Below are 19224 nucleotides of genomic sequence, written 5' to 3'. Positions count from 1 at the left end.
ACCACTAGAGGGCATTCAAAACATGTACTCTGGTGATCAGCTTTCTGTTTTCTATCATCAAAAGGGTTATCTTAAGTCATAACCATAAGAAAACAAGAAAAAAACATTTCTTACTAACTGAAATTGATTCTAAATGTGACTCACTATCAAACCACTAAAGTTTACTTGGAAGAAACATAGGAGGTAAATACTTTTGTGAGGTAAATAAGAAAAAAATCCTCATTTTTAAAAAAGTTTGATTTGGAGCCTTTATACAAATAGGGATCTCCAACTATGTAAATTTTCACAGGCATGATGCCAATAGTGACATAATAAGATGAGCTCATGTGATGAATGATCACACGATTTAAAATCAGAATGATAATGATAGTTACCACTTACCTGTGCCCCATACTGTCCTACACACTTGATATATAAATTACTTCATTTAATTTGCACACACACACACACACACACACACAAAAGGTTCTATACTGGCTCAATATTGTCAGGAGGGATTCTTTAGAGGAAGAAGGAACTGAAGGCCTTGAAAATAATCATGAGTCAGGGTCTCTCATTGTGTTTTTATGGAAAGTTGACCTCACAATTTCATGTGAGCTATGATAAAACACCACAATTTAATAGAAGACTTACTTCTATCTGAAGTGCTTTTTTAAAATCTTAGATAACCTTTAGTCAAATAGTGACATATATAATAGTTAAATTTTTCTTCTCTTTGACTTTCTTCACCTAATTTATTATTTTTCTAATTTGTTTATAGAAGCTAAGTAAAACTTTAAATTTTCAAATTAAATATCCCAGAACTGATTAGAACTCAATGGGGAATATTTATTTTAATTTCCAAAGCATAATTTTATTTCAAGTAAGTCTTCTATATTAGTGATGTTAATTCATGAAAAATTTATGATAAATATGAATCCCTATTATATTGTCCATAAAGGAATATGAACAGCAGTATCTCTCATGGTCTCTATTTGTGTTGTGCAACCTCAAGACAAAGCTTCAGATAGAAAACAATATTATCCCCTTTTGTTTGTGAGAAAACTAAGACACAGAGAGTTGAGCTTACTTGTATTTCTTAAAAGTACCAAGTATTGCTATGGATTTAATGTTTATTGCCCCCCAACACACCAATGTATGTTGAATCCTGATCCAAATGTGATTGTATTTTAGAGGTAGGGTCTTTAAAAGGTAATTAGGCCATGAGGGTAATTCTCATGATTGGGGCTCTTTTAAGCCCTCTTTTAACCCCATGATTAGGGCTCTTTTAAGAACAGACAGGAGACAGCTTGCCTTGTCTCGCTCTCTTTCTGTCCTCTGAAGGTAAGTGAGAAGAGCCATCTGCAAAAAAGGGAGGAAGACCCTCACCGGAACCCAACCAGGCTGGCACCATCATCTCACATTTCTGTTCTTTAGAACTGTGAGGAATAAATTTCTGTTCTTTAAGTCATCCTGTCTACGGTATTTTCGTGACAGCAGTCTGAGTAGACTAAAGCATATAGTACCAAAATACTTATAAATGTTATCCTGGTGGCCTTTAGCTCAGGTCATGGTCCTGGGGTCCTGGGATCAAGACCCACATCAGGCTTCCTGCTCAGTGAGCCTGCTTTTCCCTCTCCCTCTGCCTGCTGCTCCTCCTGCTGTGCTCTCTCTCTCTCTCTCTCTCTCTCTCTCTCTCTATGTGTCAAATAAATAAATAAATAAATAATCTTTAAAATGGTATCCTGTCCTTTTACTTATATATTTAATGGTTAAGTGTATCCATGGGGTGCCCGGGTGGCTCAGTGGTTAAGCAAATGCCTTCGGCTCAGGTCATGATCCAGGTCAGGGGATGGAGTCCCGCTTCAGGGTCCCTGCTCAGTGGGGAGTCTGCTTCTACATTCCCTTCTGCCTGCTGCTCTGCCTACTTGTGCTCTCTCTCAATCTCTCTGTCAAATAAATAAATAAATCTTAAAAAAAAAATTACGTGTATCCTGCCCTTACATTTAATCATATAAAATATTCTTTCCTTTGGCTAGAGGTGTAGAACTCCACTGTCATTATTCATTAATAAATAATATCACTGCCTTGAACTCAATTGCTGCCTGATAAATACTTAATTGATATTTCTCACTAACACTTCCATGGTTTGCATAAAGTACAAATATAAATATATCCATCTTCAGATTGTTTGTGAAATAGTAACAAATTTATATGGTAATAACATACATAGCTTTTCCAAAGACATCTCAGAATTCAGAAACAACCAAAAATGAAAATATAACCTGATTCAGAAACTCTAAACTTTAATGACTGTATAAATTAGAAAGTAATTTACTAATGGTATAAAAACAAGGAGTTTTCAAATACAGAGAAAGTTGGCCTAAACCATTCAATAAAAATTATATTGGACAGATTCCTTCAATTTACAGAAAATAAAAACTACCAGAAAGAACATTAGGAGTAAAATGATCTGATGTACGTACAAGGACATGGAGAGGGAGAAAAACAGACATGCAGAAAAGGATTATGACAAGCACAACAGTAGGGATAATTCAGATTTTTTGCTGATGTGTAATTTATGACATATATGGCAGATTTTTTTTGTCATTATGCATGATAAAAATTGAGTTAGAAACAAAAAACGCCCTTTAATTAATTTTTATTGCAATGACAAATTGTACCATTATGTAACTTCTTGTCCTTGTAAAACAAGAAACTGTCACTGGGAGTCAACATGGAAAGTTCACTGAGCAGATCAAAGAAAGGGAACACTTCTGGAAGTAATAAATAATTATTAAAAGTGCTAAAGAGAAGAGTATCGGTGCATTAAGTAAGATGTGTATGGAAAACTGGAAATAGTCAAGAGTGGCACACAATTGTAAACATCCACCTTCTAAAGAAAGGACAAACGAATGATTGATCAAATTACCAGATCTATTTCTCATGTATGCTTTGATCATCTACAGAGAGAGAGAGAGAGAGGGAGGGAGAGAGAGAGACACAAAGGGGGAAAAAAAGGGGGATGGAATTAGAATTGGCACTAACATGTGGTAGAGTAAGTTGAACTGAATTGAATTGAGCTGCTCTGAATTGAACTGCATTGAATAAAATTGAATTGGGGATTTGTACTGATTGTGAATAGCTCCCTGTGTGAGAGAGTGGCGGAGTGATTAGCCAGGAGCTTTATACTAAAGCCAAGTGTGTGAGATTGCTGCAGAGCGAGTGGAAAAATAAAATGAGGGTTTGCTTCTAACAGGAATTGGATATTAAGACAGTAAAGTATAATCATTAGAAGAGAAGAATAAAAAGCTATTCAGAGAAAAGAAAAGAAAGTTGCTACAAATAGATGCCAGAAATAAGAGAAAATGAGGACAAAAAGAAACATAAGAAAGAGAAATACTGGAATAGAAGTCTATTGAAAGACATATATTCATGATTATTTGGTTTACTATTTTGTAATTCTTGGATATTACCAAATTTAGGTCCAAATTGAGCTCTTGTTTCTTCTTCTAAGATTTGACTACAATGTGCCAATCCTTACCCCCCAAATCAGATGAGCACTAAAGAAAGAATTATCCATTGATGGCTCTTGAGCAATAACAGAGAATCTTTGAATAAGTGAATTAAGGTTGACAATGTCCTATGTCAGTTCTTCATAGCTGCACATCCATTATCTTTCCAAGCACAGCAGAGTGAGAATGGCAGTCAATGGCATTTAACTGTTTCACTGGTGTCAACCAAGAGCAAAGCATAGATAGTCCTATAGGTCTAGGTCTATTATGAATAAGAATATTGTTAAATGGAGTCTTCATTCTAAAACCATCAAATATAACAAACTATATTCTTCAAGTAAGCCCTACTAGTTCACGAATAACTCTTAAAAATGGGTAATTATCTGTTCTTGCTTTAAAAAAATACTGTATTTTGTGACAATCAGCTCTGTCTGCCTTGGTTCTGGGTAACTTGCAAACATGAAACACTGAGTTGAGGTCTTCTATAACTCTACCGCAGTTGGCTGCACCAGCCTGAGGGAGTTGATGATATGCATTTTGTCCCAAGTCTGCTTGTTTGGACTTCAGATTTGTGGATTGAAACCACCAATGACCTCAGAAGTCATCGAAGGCCCCAAACAGAAGTTCCCTGTAAAGCCAGTACCCAATCCTTAAACATTTATCAGCACACCCACTTCCAAATGAGCTCGAGGGCAAAGAAAACCTGTAAAAGAAGAGATATTCACAAAAAGAATGTGTCTGTGCCTCTGTCTTTTACTCTCTTTGTTTACCAGAGTGTGTTGGCAATGGACATTGTTAATGGCATTAGAGAGATACAGATTTAAGTGCCAACTCCTCATTTAATAACTATGTGACCTTTGCCACATTACTTTCTCTAAGCCACTGTGTCCATACTTACTCATTCTCAATGGACTGTAGAGAGATATATAGGAAATAATATATGTAAAATGTTGAACTCCATCCTTGGCTTATAGTAATTAATAGTGCCTAGCAGTAGGTACACTCATTAGCTTTGCTCACTATCTACTTAATTCTTTGTTTCTCTCCCTCAAACTCCATCGTAGTATCTATCAGACCTTGGTTGGATGCTTGATGCTATTAGCTTTAGACCTCAACTAGACTAACTTCTTCCAGCTAGATCATGAACTCTTCCTGGTAGATTATCCACCACTCATTTGATGTATCTGCCACCTCCATGCATTTTGATCAGATCCTGTCTATATATCTTAGTCTATAAAATGAGCACAGTGTAGGGGCTAACCTGTGTGGCTCAGCCGGCTAAGTGTTGGCCTTCAGCTCAGGTCATGATCCCAAGGTCCTGGGATTGAGCCCTGCCTAAGGAACCCAGCCCAGTGGGGAGCCTGCTTCTTGCTCTCCCTCTGCCACTCCCCCTGCCTGTGCTCTTCGGCACACGTGCTCTCTCTCTGTCAAATAAATAAATAAAATCTTTAAAAAAATAAAATGAGCACAGTTTAAATGTGGCATATTTATAATTAATTTCCACTTACAAATCATGTATTAAAAACATGCGTGTATTATAATTACATCAATGTGAAATGTCACAAAGATAATTAACATTTAAAAATACTTTTGTTAAAATACACATGCTTGTTTATTTATTAGTCATTCTGTTTAGCAGGAGCTTATTTAGGTATTTAAAAGAATATTTAGATTCTTTAAGCAATTTTTTTTTTAAGAATTTATTTTATATATTTGACAGAGATCACAAGTAGGCAGAGAGGCAGGCAGAGAGAGAGAGAGAGGAGGAAGCAGGCTCCCCGCCGAGCAGAGAGCCCGATGCGGGACTCGATCCCAGGACCCCGGGATCATGACCTGAGCCAAAGGCAGTGGCCTAACCCACTGAGCGACCCAGGTGCCCCTCTTTAAGCAATTTTTAATAGTATTTTTACTTTTTTAAAGACTAAAATGTGCTTATGATTAAAACATGAACATAAGTCACCTATTTCTAAGGTAAGACAATTGAGAAAATGAAAATTTTTTTAATGGCAAATCATTTGACGGAGAGGAAATTTCCATGAGCTGCAAGTCAAATCCTTCTTTGTCACAACTCAAAAGTGACATCAACTTATTTTCAAACTAGGAGATTTATTATCTCTGAGAAGTAGGAGTTACAATGATTTCTTCCATTTCTTTGCTCTAGCATTTTCTAAATCTCATTATCTTTTGTATTTCTCCCCACAAAAAAAAAAAACTTTCTATTGTCAACCTACTAGCAAAAACTAATATTAATGTAACCTAAGTATACAATAAATACTATGGTGCCTAAAACAGGAAAAACAGTAATATATCAGAAAGATACACATCCCCATATAATATATTTTTAATTAAAGAATTCTAAGAGATGGCAGCAAACCTATTTTGATTCACTTTTAAATAGATATAAACAATCTTTTATGGGAACCCCACTACACCCATTTGTTAATGAATTGTCTCTGGCCACTTCTGCTCTGCAGTGGCAGAGTTGAGTAGTTGTGAGAGAGACCATATGGCCTGAAAAGCCTAAAATACTAGACTATCTGGTCTTTTACAGAAAAAATCTGGGGACTCCTATTCTTTCCTATTGTGAAATGAAATGCACCACCAGCAGGTTTTATCCCAATGGGTAATGAGATTATTTTAAGATAAAAGTACAAATATTTTCTGCAGAAAAGGGCCATATTGAAGACTAGATCACCAGTAATAAATATTGACAAGACATATATGCAATAGATGTGAAGCTTTAACCTTGGTATTGTTCTGTTTTCTGCCCTTTCCCAAGAAAATACTCCAACCGCAAATTCAGTCAACAACTTAGATTTCTTCAAGTACTTTGTAGATTTCTTCTCCCCGGTGCTTTGTTACCATTTAATGGGTTAAGAGCCTTCGAGATTTCTCAGTTTAAAAATAATAAATTATCCATTCATCGCTGCTAACTTTTCTTTTATCTGGTATTGCCCCTTACTTTCTACTTCAAGGGAGATAGGTCAAAGTTAATTTATTAAAAATAAATCTAATCCATGGGCGCCTGGGTGGCTCAGTGGGTTAAAGCCTCTGCCTTCCGCTCAGGTCATGATCTCAGGGTCCTGGGATCCAGCCCCGCATGGGAGGGGGGGTGTCTCTGCTCAGCACGGAGCCTGCTTCCCTGCTCTCTCTCTGTCTGCCTCTCTGCCTACTTGTGATCTCTGTCTGTCAAATAAATATTTAAAAATAAATAAATAAATCTAATCAGAGACTGTTCAAAAACAAAAGATTTAAACCTTGCTTGGGTTTGAATTCTGTTACTAACAGTAAAGTATAAAGTGGTACATAAGTGTTTCTGTGATACGGTGCCTCTGCAGTTTTGTCGGGGGAGGATGCGGTAGACATGGCTTGATGAGGGAAGTGGGGGAAATACCAAAGGGGGAATCTCCCTAGTGCATAGTAATCCCTGAGAAAGGTAAACATTGTTATTTCAGAGAAGCCAGAGTAGTGTTTTCCTTATAAGGAAAAAATAGCCCATAATGAGGTAAAATATTTTCATGATACTTTTATTGTTATCATTTGCAAAAGGAAAATGACCTTGTAAGGAACACAGAACGCATTAAGAACAATGTAGTGAGACTTGACAACACTATTTTTTTAATCTTCAAAAATGTAAGTTGCCTTAAATTGATCAAAGCATATTATGGTTTTGGTGTATATACCATTTTGTTAATATTTTCTGTCCTGGTTTCTAATTTTCTCAATTCTTGTTTTCTTTCCTTTTTTTTTTTTTTTTAAGATTTATTTGACAGAGAGAGAGAGAGATCACAAATAGGCAGAGAGAGGCAGACAGAGAGAGAGGGGAAAGCAGACTCCCTGCTGAGCAGAGAGCCGGGATGCTAGGCTTGATCTCAGAGTCTGAGTGGAAGGCAGAGGCTTAACCAAGAATTGAGATGCCCCTCAATTCTTGTTTCCTTAGCTTCAGTATTGGTCCATGGAAAACCTAAACCTAAGTCTTATGGTGCGTTACCCATTTAGTGCATTTATCTTGAAAGTCCTTCAAGTTCACTGATTTATACATATTCAGGTTTTTTTAAAAATCATTTTTACCCAATTATTCGTGAGCTAATTTTTTATCCCTATGGTCTAGTAGATCATTCTAAGGACTGATTTATTTTCCTCAAAAACAAAAACGAAAATAAAAAGTGTTTCCTTCCACCACTACTACTACTGTATTTAAAACACCCTCTAATTCCAGAACTTTTGCAATGCCAGCAATTTTTAACACTAGGAGCACTAGGAGAGCAGTATTTCTTGTAATCTAAAAGAAACTGGGCTACAGAATGAGTTTGTGTTGAGTTATACAATTCTTTTACAGTTAAATCAAGTTAGAACACATACAACAGAAAGGATGATGGTGCCTGCAAACCTATATAGTGAATCAGCCTTGGGAAGCATAGGAAAAATCATTCACATAGCAGCAAAGCATATTTTCTGGTATGAGGTAATTATTCTTTCAGGGAGGAAACATGTCAGCATACAACATATTGTCATAGGATTTGTTGAGTTCCACCTAGAGTGATTGCCTAAGTTTTTCTTGTGTAATTGCTTAGAAGCTTTATTTCAGTTCTTTGAAATCCTCCCTGCAGCCAAAAATTATGGCAACTCTTGTTTCATCTGAAGTCATACCAAAAGAAATATTATGTTAATAATTCTGGCCATAAACACCTAGGTGATATTTGATTAGCATAGAAATTCAGTATGCTTCTCAGACTCTACAGGAAGTATCATACTTAAAGGCAACAAGACTTCGTCTGTGATTCTAAGAGAGAACAGATGATTTTATGCGACATATTAAAATTGTTCCAATATAAAAGAACGTATTATTCATTCTGATACGGAAGTGTGTTATCTGGGGAAAACAGGCTGACATTCTTCCAGGATGACCACTTTCTTGGTGAATTTTCAGTGTCCATTGCTCAACTCGCAACCTCAGAAGTCTCTGCAGTTTGACTTTCATTTATGAGTTTATTCCTTTAATGATTAATAATGAGGGCCTACTACATACCAGGAGCCATTTTAGTTACTAGGCAAAGAGCTGTATAGGAAAAAGTCCTAAGTCCTTCAACTCATAGAGCTTATTTATATTCTGGTGGTCAAATTCACAACATTTTCTATCAGGGATCACTCTTCTAAGCACTTTGTTGAATTCATTTATTTATCACTATGACTTATGGAAAAGATATTACTCTTTTCTCTATTTTAAAAAATTAAGTATAGAGATAGTAGGTAATCTGTTCAAGCTCAAACTAGTAAATGACCGGGATGAGGACTCCAGAAGTCAGTTCCATGGTCTGTCCTTTAGGACACTGTACTATGTTGTTGATTTTGGCAGCATATTAATAATACAAGAATGATTTCAACTGTCATCAACAGAAATCCATTAGTCGAGGTTATATTAACTTATTAAGGCTGTGACAAATATATTAGTTCATAATCCTGTGCAAAAATTCAATACTGTAACATGTAAATTCTTTAATTCTGGAATATGTCTATTCCTTCAATTACTCATGTATACCCCAAGTAGCTTCATGAGTCAATGCTCATTATATATCAATGAGGAGCCTGTCGGGTCAGTAAACAGAAATGACCAGCTACTGTAACAGAGTTTAATATGAAGAATTGTTAACTAGGAATAGACTGGTTCACCAGGTTATTAAAGAAGTAAAGAGAGAATACGAACATGTCAGAGAAGGAACAACTTCAGGAGGCAGCTGAGTTAGGATGCAGAAGCCAAGGACAAGAACTTAGAAGTTCTAAAACTCAAAGATTTAGAGGAGGGTTCCTATGGAGCTGAAAATCAAGTTTCTAGGAGGTGGGTGTTACTGTGCAAATGTCAGGGTCTCTGAACTCACGGGCCTGGGCTCCAGAAGAGGGAGGCAGCTGACTGATGCCGATATCCTCATATAGAAGCACTCTTAAACTAAGAACTAGTATTTCCAACCAACGGAGTTTAAAGTGGCAGGGGAAGGAAACAAGATTTCTACAAAAGAATAGATAGCCTTTAATAGTGAGAGGAGCCTCACCCACTTCCACCTCCTGATTTCCAGACCAATGCATTCCCATGTATTCTGGCTTATGGGAAAGACATCTCCATATATTGGTTGCTGATGCAGAACACACATTGCCTCCTGTAAGACAGAACCAAATCCTTTCAGGATGTTGTCTTGTAAATGACACTGTAACTGATCCTTGTATTCAAGAATCCATATCTAGAATTGTGTCTATTCCAGTGAGGACAAATCTTTGCCCTTTCCTTGATGAAGGAATCCACTATTAACAACTTGTTCCCAGTCCTAGCTAGTCCCCACAGTAAATGGCAACATATCAGTAGGTCGACATTGGTCTCTGCTGATGGTAGGTATGGCTTTTAGCAGTAGTAGTATCCAGACCCTGCTTGGTGAGAGGAAGTTCATGTAATCGAAATCATGCATAGCCATCAACTTTGCAACAGTGGACACTTTGTATTTGGGATTACTGAGCAATTATTCAGTGGCTGGGGAAAGAGGCTGACTGACATGTCATATTATCCACTTGGTTTCTGAGAACTTCTTTTTAGTGGTTCCGTTAACATGACACACAGTTATCCTCCCATTCTGTGCCCATTCTGGGAGGTCCAACCACAGACATGTCTTCACCACATGCTCTTATAACCAATCTTCAAACGTGTTTTTTTTTTTTAATGCCTTGTTTACTCATCCAAATTGATAGCAACAGCTCAAGAATGAATGTGTATTTGATTCCAGGCTACCCCAGTGAGGCACAGCAGTGGTATCACCATCTACTTCCACTCAGCAACACTCTATAACATAGCACTCTTTGAAAACCAGGACTTTTATCCCTGTCAGCTAACCATCACAAAGAACTGTATTTCAGTCTGATATACACCAGTGGATCAGTAAAACAGTAATTTTCATGATAGAAAATACACATAGAATAAAATTGGTATCCAAACACCAATGTAATTCTTCTCTAGAACCTCCAAAAGAAATGCAACTCTGTCAACGCCTTGATTTGAGCTAGAAGATTCACTTCAGATTACTGAATATCTGAACGATAAGTTATACAAACTTGTGCCCTTTTAAGAAGCCAAACTTAGGGCAATTTGTTACAGAGGCAAGAGAAAGCTAACATGGCAGTTTTTCCACTAACGTCCTCTTCCTTTTTCAGGTTACACTACAGAACTCCACACTGAATTTTTATGTCATGTCTACTTGATATCCTCCAGAGACTGAAAACTTCTCAGTCTTGGCGTATTTTAGGATTTTGACACTTTCGAGGAGTACTGTTCAAGTAAGTTGTAGAGTTTCCCTCAATTTGTAAAATATTTTCTCATAAATAGACTGAGCTATCCACTTGGGGAATAAATACCAAAAAACTTAAGTCTTCTGTCCTTCATATCATATGAGGGTACAGATAATATCAACATGACATATTGCTAGTAACATTCACCTTGGTCACTCAGTTAAGGTGGTGTTCGCTGGTTTCTTCACTGTAAATTTACTTTTACTCTCTTTCCATATTTTCCACGGGAATCATTTGTGGACATACATTAAAACAATTAGAGTTTTTAATAAATATTTTAATAAATATTTTCCCTTCAAGTTCACCTGCTAATTTTAGCATTGATTAGAAGATTTTGCTTGCAGCAGTTATTACCATGGTATTCTAATGGTGATTTTCTATCTTCTTCATGTATTTATTTGGAAGTCTTCTGTGAGGAAAATTGTGCATTCTCCTCCCATTTTAAAGGAAATTATTCAACCATTTATTTATATTAGTATAAATTTTCACTGTATTGCAGTAAATACTATCACTATTTACTTTGTTGTTAAAATCACTACAGCTTTGACTATTGGAGCTTGTTCAGAATAATTCTTTCTCCTTTTGACATGAGTCTCATGCCCCCTTATTTTTTTCTTAAACTTTTTTAAAAATAATTTTTTAAAAGGACTTTATTTATTTATTTTCAGGGCTGGGGGCACCAGCAGGAGGAGGGCAGAAGGAGAAGCAGACTCCCTGATGAGCAGGGAGCGCCATGCGGAACTTGATCCCAGAACCCTGGGATCATGACATGAGCTGAAGGTAGACTGAGCCACCCAACAGCCTATTTTTCCAAACTTTATTTACTTTCAATAAAACTGCAGTATACTCAAGTTTCACAGTTTATTTTTCCTACCCAAATCCAAGAATAAGCTATTTCTTCAAAGGCCCCTGGCTACTCTTATTGAATAACTGGCATTTAGAAACTAAGGTACGACCCTGTATATACTCATACAACAACCGGATTTTATTTTATTTTAAAATAAAACATTTATATTTATCTTTAAAAGTATTTATTGTGAAAAGTAAGAAAAATAGAGAACATTACAGATAATAATAAAAATTATGATATATCCCATCATCCTATGATAATTACTATTAATTTCTTTTTTTTAAAGATTTTATTTATTTATTTGATAGACAGAGGTCACAAGTAGGCAGAGAGGCAGGCAGAGAGGAGGAGGAAGCAGTCTCTGTGCCCAGCAGACAGCCTGATGTGGGGCTCGATCCCAGAACCCTGGGATCATGACCTGAGCCAAAGGCAGAGGCTTTAACCCACTGAGACACTCAGGTGCCCCATCACTATTAATTTCTTCATGCACTTTCCTGTTTGTATATATGCACATTCAATGACCCAAATTAAAGAATAATACAAGCAAATTCTCTTAATTAAGATGAAAAGGAAATTAAGAGATATGGAATGAATATAACTTACTACACTCTATCTCTTCAAGAGCAAAACAGAATAATTTTGCGACAAAAGTAAACAAAAACAAAAGCGTAACAATAGGAAAAAAGAAACAGTTATTATATGATACTGATGATACACAAATGCATAATTAAATGTTAAGCACAATTTGGTTTATGTGTTCCATAACTGGTGGAACAATGTCTGAATCAAGTAGACTCTATATTGTCTAGGTCAAGAACAACATTTTTTTTCTTCACCTATTTATACATTATTTATTGTCAGTATTTTATACTTTATACAAAATACAGTATTTTGTTTTTGAAAAATAATTTATTGGAGTACATTAAAACAAACAATAACTATCCCTACCCAAATAAATTTGAATATAATTTCCCATTTAAACCTGAAAATGAACAAAACAAAAACAACTTTCACTTTTAATTGAATCATATGAAGCCATGCTATCTCAATGTTTTCTAAGTGTATCTCGGCAGTATCATTTCAGTTTCTAGGGAAAAAGATCATCATGAAAGATTAATATTATATAGGTAAATGGAGAAAAAAAATCAACCTAAGTGTGTTAATTTTCTACTTCTGCACAGCAAATTATAAGCCTAACAACTTAAAACAGCACGCATGCACTACCTCTTAGTTCCTATAGGTCAGGAGTTCTGACATGTCTTAGCTGTGTCCCCACCAAGGTAACCAAAGTGTCTGTCAGAGCTCAGTTCTCATCTGAAAGTAAGTAAGAATTTACTTGCAGTAGGTTCACATCCAAATTCACTCTGGTTGTTAATAAAATTCATTTCCTTGAAACAGAGAGCTTTTTCTGAGTCTTGGTTGGAGGTCTCCCACTCATACACTCATAGTTTCTGGCCACAAAAGCCTCTTCATAGACCACCTCACAACATGGAGACTTGCTTCTTCCAAGTCAACATGGGATATACATAGCAAGTCAGCTAGCAAGACTCAGTCTTATAGAATGTCCTATAATCATGAGAGAAATACTGAATTACCTTTCACATTTTCTTGGTTTGGAAGCAAGTCAAAAGTCCTTCCAACACTTAATGGAGGTTACACAAGTGTGTGAACACCAAGAGGTGGGGGATCAAATCTGTTTTCCATTGTCTGATACTTTGTCCCCTATGATTCATGTCCCTCCCATGTGCAAAATGCATTTACTTCACACGAAAGGTTCCCAAGAGAGTTGTGTTATTAGGACATCGGCTCAGAAAATATAGCATCAGCAATGCCTAAAATCTCATCATATAACTAAGATCCAAGGGCTGATACTTATCTTGCCTGTAATCCTTTAAGTACCTCCTAGGACATTGTTTCATCTGTCCATGGATTTGTGTAACTAAAGACACAAGTTATCTGCCACTACAAACCCAATATACAATAGGTGGAGAGGCAAAGGCTGACAGCTGTAGAATCATCCTTCAAAAAATGAAATGGAGAGTGAAAAGAAGTTACTGATCCATAGCAGTTATGAAATCTAGCCAAGCAAATGTTGGGAGTTCCTTGATTAGATTTAAGGCCTGGGAATAACTTCAGTAAAAAGGAAACTCTCTTTCTCCTCATGATTTATTTTGTGTATAATGGAATTTGATTGCACTTTCTGGGCTCTTGATTCTGAATTCTGGGCTCTTGGTTCCACCCTCTGAGTAATCTTTACTTTTTCCAGCTCTGGTTCCTTTTTTGTTGTTTGTTTGAATTCTTCAGGCAATTAATTACCATCCTCCCGTGTTTTATTATAGGGAGCAAAAAAAAAAAAATAATACAGATGGCACCTTTAACATTTTTCTTGGAAATCTCTTTAGACATAATACCAAGTTCACCACTTTTGCCCATCTTAGTTTATCTCTCCCCCTTTTCTTTGTCCTGGAATAATTCAAAGTAGTCATTACACTACTTTGCTTGTCAAAAATTAATGTATACATCTCTTATTGATACAGATGCTCTAAAAATAACAACATTCCATTATCACGGACTATAAAATTTCTATCCTTCTTTCTTCCCATCTGAAAATTATGTAAAGAATATTCCTGAGTGGTTAGGAAAGCCCAAGTACCAAGATCTCTACTATTACACTTATCTTAAGTCTGAACTTGTAAAAAAAAATTCTCTGTGTAGAATTTCTCTGTCCACTCAGTGACTTCTTGCTGCCTGTAGCAAAATACAAGGATTCTCATTTAAAACTGGTCACAAATGACTGAAAAATATTCATTACAAAGATGGGTTTAAGAAAAACAGTGCTTTCTATTAAACTTTCCAAACGTGTGTTGTTTATTCTGTGGTGTATGTGTGTGTGTGTGTGTTTGTGTGTGTGTATCTGTGTATATATGTTGCACATACCTGCATTCAACAGGGAGCAGACACAACGAGTCAGTGCTCAGACCTTCATGAGGACCTCCATAATCTTGTGCCTTTTGGCAAGTCAGAGTCCAGGATTTGGCAAATATTCTCCAAGAAGTTTTTATATATTTTTGGTCACCAAAAGGCACAGAATTCCCTCCACAGGAAGGAAGAGGTGATGCCTGAGGACACTGAGCTTTGCATATAACATGTAGTCTCTGTAAGCCAGTTTGCAATTCTGTCTCCTTGTAGATATATGGCATTCCTCCCTCCCGTCTCAATTTTGCACAACTGTTCTGGGAGTTCATCAAATCTGTGACAGTATACTGCTCTAGGTTACACCTGAGCCCTCCTCTATCCCAACCTAAAACCATTTGGGGAGTGTCTTTGTACCACAGTCTGGACTTGTGTTTCAACCTAAGTATTATAGACTAGATAATACATGAAAGTGAATAAGCTAATTTCCTCAGATTTCTAGTTGTACTCGATTACAATTGAGGGGATACATGCTTTATAATCAGGGAACACTGTCAAGTTTACCAAGGATTCAAAATATATTCAGTTGCCCTCATCCTTTGCAAATACCACACTCCAATCCAACCCCCATACCTACAAATAAACCCACAGAATCTCAAAAAAAATTCTGATCCTTTCTCATCTATACTGAATGAAGTCAAATCTTCACTGCTCTCCAAAATGTGTAAGTATCATTTGTGTTGAATACAATAGCACTACTCTCATACTTCGGTATCTTTGTTATATATAAAATGAGAATAAAAATAGTAATAGCTATTTCAAAAGACTGAAAGTGTTCTCCATGAAATTATGTAATGAAAAATGCTTGACATAATTGAGACTAAATAAGTTTTGGCAATTATTACTACTATCTGGGTCTTCAGTGAATCCTCAATGCTTACCATTTCCTCCAGGCCAGTCTCACTGCATTCCTGCTTAAAACAGTGAGTTAATCTAGCAGTAGTACACTATTCATTTGAGAACACAGAGAATAGGAAAACACATTTAAGACAAATAACCCCTAAATCTAAACACAGGAATTTTAGTCTGGCTTATTCTTATACACACTCTACGCAGTGTCAAACACAGACTTATTTTTACTCCCCATCACAGCACCAGGGCAACATCTGGCTCTGAGTAGGACAGTTTGTGTCTGTGACACTGACATTTCTGGCATATTATAATTAATTTCAGCTACGAATGAACTAAATATTATTTAAAACAATATGCTGTGACTTGGGGATCATCAAAAGTAAAATGAGTTAAATATGGAATCAATTCCACAAAGTTAAAAATAAAAAGGATATTATTTTTACATGGCAGCAGTTTATATTTCTACTGCACAATTCAGAAGCAGAAAATATGTTTTAACAGAAGGAAAGGGTGCCCTCTAGTGTTTCATTAAAGATGAACAATTAGATAAACAACTTTCTCATTTGAATTTATATAGGTTTTCAACTCTCTCTCTATATATACAATATATATATATATGTATATACACACACACACACATACACATATTAGGTTCTTGATGGAAAATAATACTATATGGAATATAAATCAAAATAAAGTAAGCAAGGGTATTAGTGTAAGATGTTAGGAAAATACATGGTGGTTCTGATTCAATTTTTTTGACATTAAGCACAGAAAGGATTGGATGAAACATTAGATTTGGTTATGCTAATTTATTACCTAATAAAACACAGCTCCTCTGCCTCTAAGGTCTGCCCCAAGCTTGGTATTGCGACATGTTTATGAATATTACAAATGTCAGTGTAAAAAATTACACAGACACATTTCTATCATGAAAATTTTGACTGTACTAGATTTCCCTTAAATGGATTGCTTCCATAAAGTGATAATGTCAGCTTTATTAGATCAAAACTTAATGTAAATTGCTTTAAAAAAAAATGTATGGAAAAATGTTCCACTAAACATGGTCAGAATTTCTACACCTCATTTTTATTAGAAATGAAGATTAAGATACTGTATTGTCAATTTTCTCCCTAATCTGAATATATTTTTCCATAGCTTACTTAAGAGAGATTTATTTACACAGGAGAGTTACTGTGAGACTGTCTCCTCCATTTCCCTCTCAGCAGTGGGTCTAAGGTGCCTGCATACATTAGAAGATGAGCCATAAAACACAGATTATTTGCCATGTGATTTTTTAGCCCTACATGATCCTCTGCTATGGGCTGACATGTGTCCCTGATAATTCATAAATTGAACTCTTATTCCCTGGGTACCTCAGAATGTGACTGTATTTGGAGAGAACACCTTCAAAGAAGTACTTAAAGATAAATGTGATCTTTGGGGTGAGCCCATTTCAAGATGATGGTTGTCATTATAAGAAGAGGAGATTAGGACATAGACATGCAGAGGGAAGGCCAGGTGAGGTCACAGGAGGAGGCCACTCACAAGCAAAAGAGAGAGGCTCCAGAAGAAACCAACTTTGTCAACACCTTGATCTCAGACTTCCCAGCCCCAGAACCTTGGGGAAAATGCAACTATTATTTAAGCCACTCAATCCTTGCTACTCTGTTATGGCAGCCCTAGGAAAATAATACATCCTGATTTCTATTTTCTCCACTAGGTAGAAATTCGAAATTTATTTTTTTCAGAAAGCATTACTTTCCAGTAATTTTTGCACTCCAATAAAGGAAACTTAGAAATAAATGGTGATAAATAATCTAAACTTGCCCACAATCTATGCTAAAAACACATCAGCAACACTTTTTATCAGCTGGGCTAAGGCTGTGCTTTATCTCCACCAAGATGTGGTCCTACTGTCTCCTCTTTCCTCCTCCTTTGGCCCAGGCCAGCCACATGGCCCCCTCCCTCTCAACAAATTTGTGGATCCATCCTGCAGCAGAGGACAGAGAGCACAGAAGTCTCCACCTCCAGCTGTTGTAACCCGCACCGCATACAGTTCCCTCAATAGAGCTCAGGGCGCAGAAATTATAACTCACCTCTCACTTGAACTTATATTTGTAATCATGGCTCTAGGGGAACTAGCCAAAAATGAAACCAGACAAGAATGCATTCTCACACAAGTCATTTAACATTTTTAAAAATAACTATGATTAAGTTGAAAATAATTTGGAAAATCACTCAGCTTTGATTGTAAAAAGCAAAAATGTCTCCAACAGATTGAGATATCTAATCTACTTTCCAACATTAGTATTTTAAAACACTTCTGTTAGACTATATAGAAAATAAAAGGGCATGAATAGCCATGCATTTGTTCTTCTTTTCATTTGTCATCTTTCTAAAAAATAATTATTGAGCACCTATTATTGATCTTATACTGGAATACAAAGATGGATAAGGCACTCTTGATTGATTGGTCTTAGAGAGAAGCAAAGGAAGTAGTGCCTGGTTATGTAACTCATGAAAAATGTGGCTGTGTGTGTGTGTGTGTGTGTGTGTGTGTGTGTGTATGTGTACATGCATGCCTATTTCCTAGGGTTGCTGTGACCATCATCATATAAGTTATCATGTGTAAAACCAACTTAAGACAAATTAAGTGCTTAATAAACTGAGAAAGTGGCATGACCTGTTTAAGTCCCAGTTTCTGCATCCATAAAATGAGACAGGAATATATGTATTCCACAGAATTGTCAGGATTGAATAAGATAATGATTGTAAAGCAAGATTCCATTCTTTTTCATGGCTGAGTGATATTCCTCTGTGTGTGTGTGTGTATCACATCTTCTTTATCCATTCATCTGTCATTAGACATCTTGGCTGTTGTGGACATGGCTGTTATAAACAGTGGGGAGCAGATGCCCCTTTGGAGCCCTACATTTGCATCTCTGGGGTAAAGTTCAAGCACTGCAATTGCTGGGTCATAGGGTAGCTCTATTTTCAACATTTGAGGAACCTCCATACTGTTCTCCAGAGTGACTACTCCAACTTGCGCTCCCACCAACAGTGTAAGAGGGTTCCCCTTTCTTCACATCCTCTCCAATACCTGTCGCTTCCTGACTGGTTAATTTTAGTCAATGAAATGCTATATTTGACAGGAAATTTTATTTCTCTTTCTTGAGGTCATCAGTTTAAATGCTCAGTTGGCAGGCTCAGTATCCTTTTATGAATAAAAGGACTATACAAATGCAAGAATACTTTACTCAATGACATTCTGTAGTAAGAACTGTCAAGTATATTACTGAAAGACACAGATTATGATCACTATTAAATGTATACTTGAACTACAAAAATCTCAAGGAACTTTTCAAATAACAACTGATAAATCCATGCTAGGTCATTGGCGCACAACTATTTCTGAAGTATATTACATTAGCTGTCACTATTACATTTTCCTTTATATATATATATATATATATATATATATATATATATGAAGATTGGGTTAAAAAATAAGTCAGAAAAATTGGAAACCAAAACACAAACTGCTAATCACAAAATTATTTTTACCTTTTTATAAAATTATTTATTTATTTATTTGACAGAGGGAGACACAGTGTGAGAGGGAACACAAGCAGGGGGAGTGGGAGAGGGAGAACAGGCTTCCTGCTGAGCAGGGAGGCCAATGAGGGGCTCTATACTAGGCCCCTGGGATCACAACCTGAGCTCAAG

This window comes from Mustela erminea, chromosome 15 (assembly GCF_009829155.1).
Source record: "Mustela erminea isolate mMusErm1 chromosome 15, mMusErm1.Pri, whole genome shotgun sequence".
In the NCBI taxonomy this organism is placed as follows: Eukaryota; Metazoa; Chordata; class Mammalia; order Carnivora; family Mustelidae; genus Mustela; species Mustela erminea.
This window is presented reverse-complemented; position numbering follows the sequence as displayed.